A 10,046-nucleotide genomic window follows, 5' to 3' on the forward strand; every position below is an offset into this window, starting at 1 on the left:
AATATATATAATATATTTTAAAGAAAAAATATATATGACAATAATATTATAATTCGGGTTTGGGTTGGCTCGGGTTGCTAGCACTTCACCCCAAGCCCAACCCTAATTCAATTCGGGTTGAGATTTTTCAATCCAAACTCAATCCTAATTGTAAAACTGATTGTCCAAACTCGTTAAAAATCGGGCTGGGCTTGGGTTGGGTTCGTGTTTCCCAACCCAAGTTGCACTCCTAGTCCCGATGTTCACGTCATCTCATTTTTTTCATTTATAGAAATTAAAAAATTATTAGATACCATTTGTCCCAATGATAATTGATTAAGTCATCTCATTTTCGTAAATAGGAATAGAGAAAGTATTGAATAGTTCTCGGACCTTGTGTATAGTTCTCGGACCTTGTGTCATTTGATGGTTCAATTTAATCAAAACTAATGTTCGAATTTATTCATAATATTTTAATTTATTATTGTGATAATCGATTTTAAATAATAATAAATTAAAAAATATATGTTTACAAAGATTGAACTAGTCCACCAAATCTTATTAATAGTCCACAATTATCTAATAATTTCTTGAATCGAAAAATTTTGAATGAAATTCACATCTGCACTCCATAAAATTACTCTACTACTCCACGTTTATATATGGATGCTTATAAAATGAAATGGTGAAATTTTAATTAGAAAAGCACTTTTACATTATATATACTCCGTACTATAGTCCAAATAAGTATTTGTGCATAGTACTTTTGAAGGCGATCGGTTGCAGGGGTGTAGCCAAACCCCCCCCCCCCCCCCCCCCCCCCCCCCCCCCCCCCGCCCCCCGGTCCAATTTTTGAAATTTTTTTTTTACTATAAGTAAAAATAAAAATAATATAGCATTTATGGTATAACATATATACTTGGCCACCTAAGAAAAAAAAAATTCTTTCTTTAATTAGCATTAACAAACAATAATTTATATATAATGTAAAGAAAAGTGATTTAAATAACTATTATAGAATCCCGATAAAAACTGACTTATTTAAAAATTTAATGTGACTATCTTAAAATTTCAACTTAAACACAGTTCTTTTCATAATGTGACTATCTTAAAATCCTTCCAACTCAATCATGATTCTTTCAATAACCTTATTATCCTAAAATTCCATCTCATACATGATTCTTTCCGATCACTTTCTTTTTTCTTTTTCTTTTTTCTTTTTACTTGCCAATATTCTTTGATTTAAGTTAATCAAAATTGATTTATTGTTGTTTGTTTTTTTATTAATATATTGTAATAATTATTAATTTGTGCAAGTATTACATGAATTTCTTATTTTTTTATAAATTAAAATTCAATTGTTTAATTAATTTTTTTTTTATTTTGGCATAAATATTATTGGTGTTTGTTCAGAAAGTTTGATAAAAAAACTTGTTTAAAGAACTATTTTTTTTAATTTAAATAAATTGGCAAAGTTTAGATAGATATATTTATATACGAATATAATAAATAGAAAAATTTGAGAAAATGATAATTAATTTTCATAAATATATTTAACTTCATTATACTCATCTGGACCTGGAGTTCTGTCTTGTTTAACTTCATCATCCAGCTCTGTATCTCTATTTGGGTTGGCATTTCTTCAAGGTAAGAATGTAGATTAGGAGGTGCTTGCTTGGTAATGAATAGTAATAAGTCACTGATGTGGTGTGCAGAATGGGATGAGTGACCTAGCAAATTCTGAAAGTAATTGACAACCTGTAGTTTTATTTCCTCCATATCTTCAATGATTCATGAATTAGAAAGAATTCTTCAAGCTAAAGAATTGAAGAGATTTGAATGAAAAATTACATTTTTACTCTATAAAATTACTCTAGTACTCCACATTCATATATGGGCTGCGTATGACATGAAATGGTGCAATTGTAGTTAGAAAAACACTTTTTTACAATATACTCCATACAATAGCCCAATTCTATTATCTCATTATTCATAAGTATACCATAATTTATTCATTTTGCTCTAACTACTTGATTTCAACAAACCTTAATTTATATAAACTTTTAATATTATTAACTGCATGATCCATCTTCTATCAGGTCTTTCTTAAATGAATGTCAAATTAAGGAAATCGGCACTCCCACGCAATCACAGTCTTTATCTCTAATTACAATACTTTTCAAAATGGAGATTTTCAAAAAAATACTTAAACGACCCAAATGTTATAAGAAGATTCTCTTTCTACGACTTACAGCAGTCACTCTTATAGCGACATACAACTCCTTTACACAATAGACACTCCTGCACAATCATACCAACAACCAAAATAAATAAACAAATAAAATCATTTAACATAAAAGTCTTGCGAAAATAAGCCACTTAAATCAGATTTAATACTTTATTGCTTCTGTCCATTTTATATTATAGCTAGGCTATATGTAATGGACCTAGCAATTCTTACAATACCCTGAAAGTTTTTATTTCAATAGACAAATTAATTACATAGATACAGAAACACAAATTAACATTACCTAGGAGGCCATGGACCATACACTTGTCTAGCTAAAACCTTAGCTAACACACAGAACAGACTTATCCCGTCCACAGTGCCACGATCATTTCCGATTTCCCCCGCCATCAACTCCTTTGCTAAAATCATTGTTCGTAGGCTTTGTGTGTGAGGACGATGATGCGATGGGAGGGGAGCACGGATTTCTTTTACAGAGAGTACTTCCAGGAGGACAGCTGAAAATGCCGGATGGCGCACAACTAGGCTCCGGCTCCTGAGAGATCCCCGGGCATGGAAGTGTTGAGATGATAATGAAAGAAAGATAAAAAGAGAGCAACACAAGATTTGCCATGCTACTCAAATATTAATTACTACTATTATTGTTGAAAGGCTTATAGAGAGGGTGTGTGTTTATATAGAAGTGTAAACTTCAAATGCATGCACCGGGGGTTCATTGACTTCAAAGTCTTTGAATTGATATGTCATGTACAATTTGTCAAAGTTTACATTTATGAATCTCGGGGTCGACCTTTTAGCGCCTTCGATCAATGCCAATTAACCTTTGACTGTGATAGTGATCAATTAGGTCGTTTTTCCAAGGCCTTCACCGCCGGGACACTTTCTTTGAACTTTCTTCGTGTTTCTCTTACCTTAATTTACTTGAGAAGGGATGTATCAATTTGCTGGACCACAAGCTCTCTATTCTAACATAGTATATATTTATTCTATCTATCCGCTAACTATTTATTTTTTTAAAAAAAATAAACAAACAAACAAAAACATATACAGTATATTTTTGCTTATTAGTATACTTTAACATATTATTTATATCCTTTATTTTAGTATAGTACTTTTGAATTGTCTTTTATATATATATATAAAATTTATTTTCTCTTCTTACATGTTATATATAATATGAATTTTTTTATTTAATGCTTTAACATATTATTATTCATTAATTTAGTAAAACAGATATTATTATCATATCTTTTTAATAAGAACAACAACTTGAAATTTATTTAAAAGTCACTTCTAGTGTTAAATAGTCGAAAAAAATTCACTTAAAACATATCTTTATTGGATTAGGTTTTAAAAAAGGAAAATGATAGGGTCACCGAATGATTTCTTCAAATAAGTCCCGAATCTGACGTATTTTTGTCCACCTCATCTACTTAAATAGTTTTCAAAAAATAATTGTTTAACGTAATAAGTATAGCCAACCACGTCAAATTCGATGTTAATTCGGAGATTCCTTTCGGTTCCCCTATCATTACTCATTGTGCAACTACACTTTGTGCATGCCTGTGCAATATTTGTCAGCCGTTTACATTTGTGAATAGGATGGGATTGGTCTATGCACGTGCCAAATGTGTGGTTTCCAATCTTTCATTTATATAAATGCATAAATTATTATATCGTCTTGAACCATTTGACATTTGGTGGATTAGTCCAATTAAAATTATTTGTTGTAAGATTTTTGAAAGCAAAAACATGAAAGTATATGTGGTATAAAGTGTTGCAAGTTTTAAAAATTAAATAACTAGTTAAAAATGTCATTTAAAAAATAAATACATAAATTTGAACAATGCTTTACTACAATGCGCGGAAGTAACCAAAAGTATCATTTTTATGCTTATAATTTTGGCCCCTTTTTCAGAAGCGCTTCTGTACTATTCAAATGATAGCAAAAGTTATCAAACATGCTTCACATTTTTGCTTCGATACAGTACACTAGCTAAAACAAAAAATACAAAGCAAAAACAGTTGCCAAACGGGCCCAATGTTCAAGTTTATTTGTAATATAGTATTATTCTACTATTGCAGTACTTATTTTCTTAATCAAAGAATATGAATTTAACATGACCATCCAATAATTTCTGATATAAATGAGTTGATTATCATTGTGATAATAGATGTGACATGGACCATTGGATGAAGGTATAGTCTAATAATACTTAGAGGGTATTGTTTAACCTATAACATTTAATTGGTCATATTTAACAAGTGTTGTTGCATTCGACGACTAAAAACTAATCTATACTTAACCGATGTGGACAGCATTTATTTCTCAGCTAGCACAATCTCTTTCGCGTTAACACACATTTCCTTACAAATATTTCTCTCTCCTCTCGTTTTATTTTTTTTTTTGGAAAAAAGGTATATCATCTCCTCTCGCTCTTTCCTCTCTAATTCCCTCACCAAATTTATGGGGAAAAAGAAAGAATAAAGGGAAAATTACGTATAAATGATATTAGCATAGGTATATTACCATTACATGAACGTAGTTTACATGTTTACGAGAACATGAACTAAAAGTCAAGGCACTTTATTTGACCCCTTTAGTAAGTTAAAATTATATTTTCACCCCTAGAAGTTTACTTTATGCACAATTTACCCAAAGAACAACCTGTTCAGGTCTTAGAATTTTGTCAAACAGCATTTGGGAATTGCTACATAGCACTAGAATTAGGAGACACAACACGTAGTTTACAAAGAAGAATCGAAGAACTTAGATCTAGAATTATATTAATACAAAATATTTTAGAAGCTAGACGACAACGATTTTAGTTTATGAATAGAATAGACCTTAATAATTTAGATAACTCTATCAAATGACTAGGAGAGAATCTTGATTATATTAAAGAATAAGTAGTACAGAATTCTAATCCAAATAATTTAGATAACAAGATAATATTAGTCGCATTTAAAGATATCAATAGTGATATTAAAAATATTACTAAAAATCAAAAAATAATTATAGATTACTTAAAATCCCTCAACAACGACATCCCAATGTTATTACAATAATTTTATGAGCACTAGTAGCCCCGATTATCTAACTGCATTAGCTGAACTTTACAAAATTGATAAAGAACCCATAGGATTTACAAATTTTAAAACAGACGTACAATCAACTAATATACATATTAGACAAAATAACATTTTAATCCAGTTATTACTCCAGTTATTTGATAAAGTTAATAAACTTGAAGAAAAAAATATATTAGTTAATACTCTATTTATGGGAAAAGCAGTTAATCAGTATAACTTAAAATTTAAAGCCTAATTTAGTGAAATAGTTAAACATTTTAGTAGCAAATATGTCCAGATGATAGAAGATAGAAAAGTAAGTAGTATTACCCATAAAGGAACAAAATGAAAATTACCTAATCTTTCTACTATAACTAAAAAGATTCCCAAAAAAAATATGATATATGTTAAAAATAGTGGCGAAGCTAGCATAAGGTTTAGTAATTATAAAAGACAAGACAATTTAGTAGATGATACCTAAAAAGACTTTTTAACTACACGCATAGAAGTAGAATCCCCTGAAGAGATAAATGTCATTTATGATAAATTAGAAGATGAAATCCTAGATAAAATAATGCATAACTTTGACAATCTTGACTTAGAAGATTTGAAAGAAAAATATCCTGAGCCAAATTATCAACTCATAGAAAGCATCTATCTAGGCAAAGGAAATAATGATGATATTAAGAGAAATATATTAACAGTAGGTTTTGAATCTTTTTACACGAAACACGAACTAAACACACTAAGGCCTAGTTTGGTGCGGTGGAATGGAATGCAAAGAAAGTGGAATGGAATGGTTTTTATTACATTCTTGTGTTTGGTGTCCAATTTTAAACTTGGAATCGTCATTCTCCACCATTCTTGGAGAATGTTCATTCCATCAAAATCATTCCACATTTTCACAAAATGAATGAACATTCCATTCCAACTTTAGAAAAATACAAACTAAAAAAATATTAAAAAATAAAACCTAACAAATTACAAACCCAAGCATCACCATCTCCTCCATCAAACAAACTGTCGGCATCATCACATCCTCTGTCAAACCCACCGCCGGCATCATCACCTCTATCAAACCCACCGCCGGTATCATCACATCCTCTATCAAACCCTCCGCCGGCATCATCACCTCTATCAAACCCACCGCCAACATCATCATCTCCTCTATCAAACCCACCACCGGTATCATCACCTCCTCCATCAAACTGCCGGCATCATCATCTCCTCCATCAAACCCACCACCGGCATCAACATCTCCTCCATCAAACCCACCGCCTAATCTTGAACTTCAAAGTGATGGACCAAGACACAATAAAAAATCAAAAGTAGATCTGAAGCTTTTTTGTTTTTTGGTAAGTTAAAAATAAAAATAAAAAATAAAAATAAAAAAAAAAAAAAAAAGAAGAAGAAGAAGAAGAAGATCTGAAGCTTTTTCATGATACTTTCCAAATCTGTTTATATAAGCTTTTTCATTGATTTTGTAAAAGAATTGCTGAAACCATTCTTTCCAAATCAGATCCGTCCTCACCCGATCGCACTGAAGTTTGTAAATCGGATCACCATTCTTTCCAAATCGGATCACCATTCTTTCCATCGCCTTTTCTCGCCCCAATCTCCTACACCTCACTTGCCCAGTTTCTACTTTCTCTCTACTTTCTCTCTCTATCTATTGCCCCAATTTCATTCTTACATACTTATTTCTATCCACTGGATTGGAAAAAATTTGATGTTAATTTTTTAGTTAATTTTTTTTTTATTAATGATAAAGATAATTTGGAGAAAACAATATAAATGATGAATAAGGTAAAACATTATAAATTTAATCCATTTTTATTTTTAGTCCAACCAAACGAATAAATGGAAATTATTATTTTACTTTTATACATTCCATTTTATATTTGCAATCAAACAAGAGAATGGGAATCATAATTCCCACTCTATTCCATTCTTATTCCATTCTCACCTCTATTCCCATTCCATTCCAATTAGAATTAAATATAAATGAAGAACAAGTAGAGCATAGAGAAGGAAAGCAACCAGAAGGATCAGAATCTCAGTCAGTTTACTAAGAAATGACTAACCAAAGAAGGACTCATGCATCAGGTAGTAATACCATAAATGACGACTATACTACTGGACAAAGATTAAATCCCTCATAAGAAACTTATGTAGAAAATAAAAATATACCAGAAATGTACACATTGACATAATATCGTAGACACTATGAAAATATACCAGCACAACAAGCAGCAACAATATTAGATATAGCAAGACACGACCCCCAAGATTAGGCAAAAGTAATCAAAAATTGGGAACAAGATTGTATTAGGCAATCTATTCTGACAATAGAACTCAAGCCCTAACCTATTATGAAACCTTATTAAGATGAACCATTCATGACTGGTGGCAGTCTTATAAAGCAACTTATCCCAATGATTATACCTTTTTACGTGATAATTTTACAATTCAAGGCTTTACCAGCTTAATCAAAAAGGTATTAGTTGGCGAAGATAGATTATTAGATGACACCCTAATAAAGCAAAACGAAGCCTTATGTAATTTGGAATTATTGCAGATTTATAATTTTAGATACATAAAAGATTATACCAATAAGTTTTTCGAGTATTTTGCAGCCACTGGTAAAACGGGAAATAAAACATTACTCGATAGGTATCTTCAAAAATTACCCGGAAGTGTAGGAACTGAAATATGGAAAAAAATGGTTAGAAAATCCTAGACGTAAAATGCTAACCATAGGAGATAGAGTTAATTATGTGTATAATATACTAAAAGCAGAATGTAGACAACGTAAAGAATCCAAATAAATCAAAAAATAATTTTATTATACATGTAGACAAATAGATTTTCCACCTCAGTATGGTTGTATGCCTCAGAAAAATTATAATTATAAGCGAAATAAACCTAAAAAATATAATTTACGCAAAAGTAAGACCTACAAGAACTATCGTAATAAAAGACCTTATGTCAAAACTAACCCTAGGCAATTTAGAAAGCGGCCTTGGTATAAAAAATAAAAAATAAAAAAGGATAAAAAGGATAATAAAGACAACAAAGATAATAAGGTAAACACTTTACCCACAGAAGAACGACATTGCAAATGTTTTATTTGTGGAGATTCAGGACACATAAGACCAAATTGTCCATATAGATACAAACGGAATCCTATCAAAAGGATACAAGAAAAAATCAACATACTTGAAGATATTGAAGAACAGATAAATGAATTGTATGAACTATAAAGTATTTATTCCAATGATGATAATGAAAGTATATATAGTATCGAAAGCTTAGATAGTAACTTTGATAATGATGAAGACTTTAAATAAGGACTTCATTCAATAGAAGATTTCGTTTACACTATAAGTAATCCATCATGTCAATATAGTTTAGTTAGTTTTCAATTTTCTTCTTATAATTGTAAACAGTGCAATACATCTATCAAAAGAGGTCATTACTGCGAAAACCATTGTAAAACTTTATTATGTCTTAATTGCTAAACAAAATATGAAAATAAGTAAAAGGATATTTTAGTCGAATCTATAAATTCAATATATAAACCATCTAGTCTAATTCAATTCCCGATAACATTAGAATTTAGAGAAAAATTAGTTCAAACTTCAACTATGCTTGATACTGGAGCATCCAAAAGTATAATTCAAAAACATTTAGTACCAGACGAAACCTTAGTAAAGTTAAACTATAATGTTAACATGAGCCAGTATAATAATGAAAAACTTCTAATAACCCATTGTGTCCAAAACATTCCTATATTAATTAATAATGAAAAGTTTGTTTTACCCCAGACTTACGTAGTTAATAATATTCCTAGCACCTATGATTTTATTTTAGGATTAAATTTTATAAACTCACTCACTGGAAGATTCATGTATACCCCTACGCGTTTACAGTTTTTTAAGAAATGAACATTTATTTCACCTAGAGATCTATATATTTCTCAAAAAGAAAAAGGAGTCATTACTTATGTTAATACTTTACCTATGACAGAAGAAACTACAGAAAATTTATTTGATGTAACCGAATTTTTAGAAAACGTTTCTGAAGCCTTAATATTTCTTAGTCACTTAGATGAACCAAAGAATTTCCTTAATAATAAAACCATATTTAAAAACCCTAAATTAAATATTGATAATCTTATAAGACTAACTGAAACTACTGAGATTCTAGGAGATGATCCCCAGAAACACTGGTACAAAAATAAAATTGAAGCAAAATTAAACATAATAAATCATTTTATAACTATAAAGACACAAGATAATCCTCATACCCTAAATGATCAAGAAGAATTCCAAAAGCAAGTTAAAGAACTTTTGTTACTAAAAGTAATAAGAAAAAGTAATAGTAGACATAGGAGTCCAGCTTTTATGGTTAGAAATCATCCCGAAATAAAAAGACGAAAAGCTCATATGGTTATAAATTATAAACGATTAAATGATAACACATATGATGACAGTTACAAAATTCCTAATAAAGATGTTTTAATAAATCGAATACAAGATAGAAAATGGTTTTCTAAATTTGATTGTAAATCAGGATTTTGGTAAATCCGTACGGCTGACGAATCCATTGAATGGACTGCATTTACGTGTCCTAAAGGACATTATGAGTGGTCTGTTATGCCTTTTAGATTAAAAAATGCACCACAAGAATTCCAAAGAAAAATGGATACTATATTTAATAAACATTCAAAGTTTTGTTGTGTTTA

The sequence above is a fragment of the Cornus florida genome, unplaced genomic scaffold, assembly GCF_030987335.1.
Source record: "Cornus florida cultivar Cherokee Brave unplaced genomic scaffold, ASM3098733v1 CherokeeBrave_3.0.0_Hap2_Chr02, whole genome shotgun sequence".
NCBI classification, from domain to species: Eukaryota; Viridiplantae; Streptophyta; class Magnoliopsida; order Cornales; family Cornaceae; genus Cornus; species Cornus florida.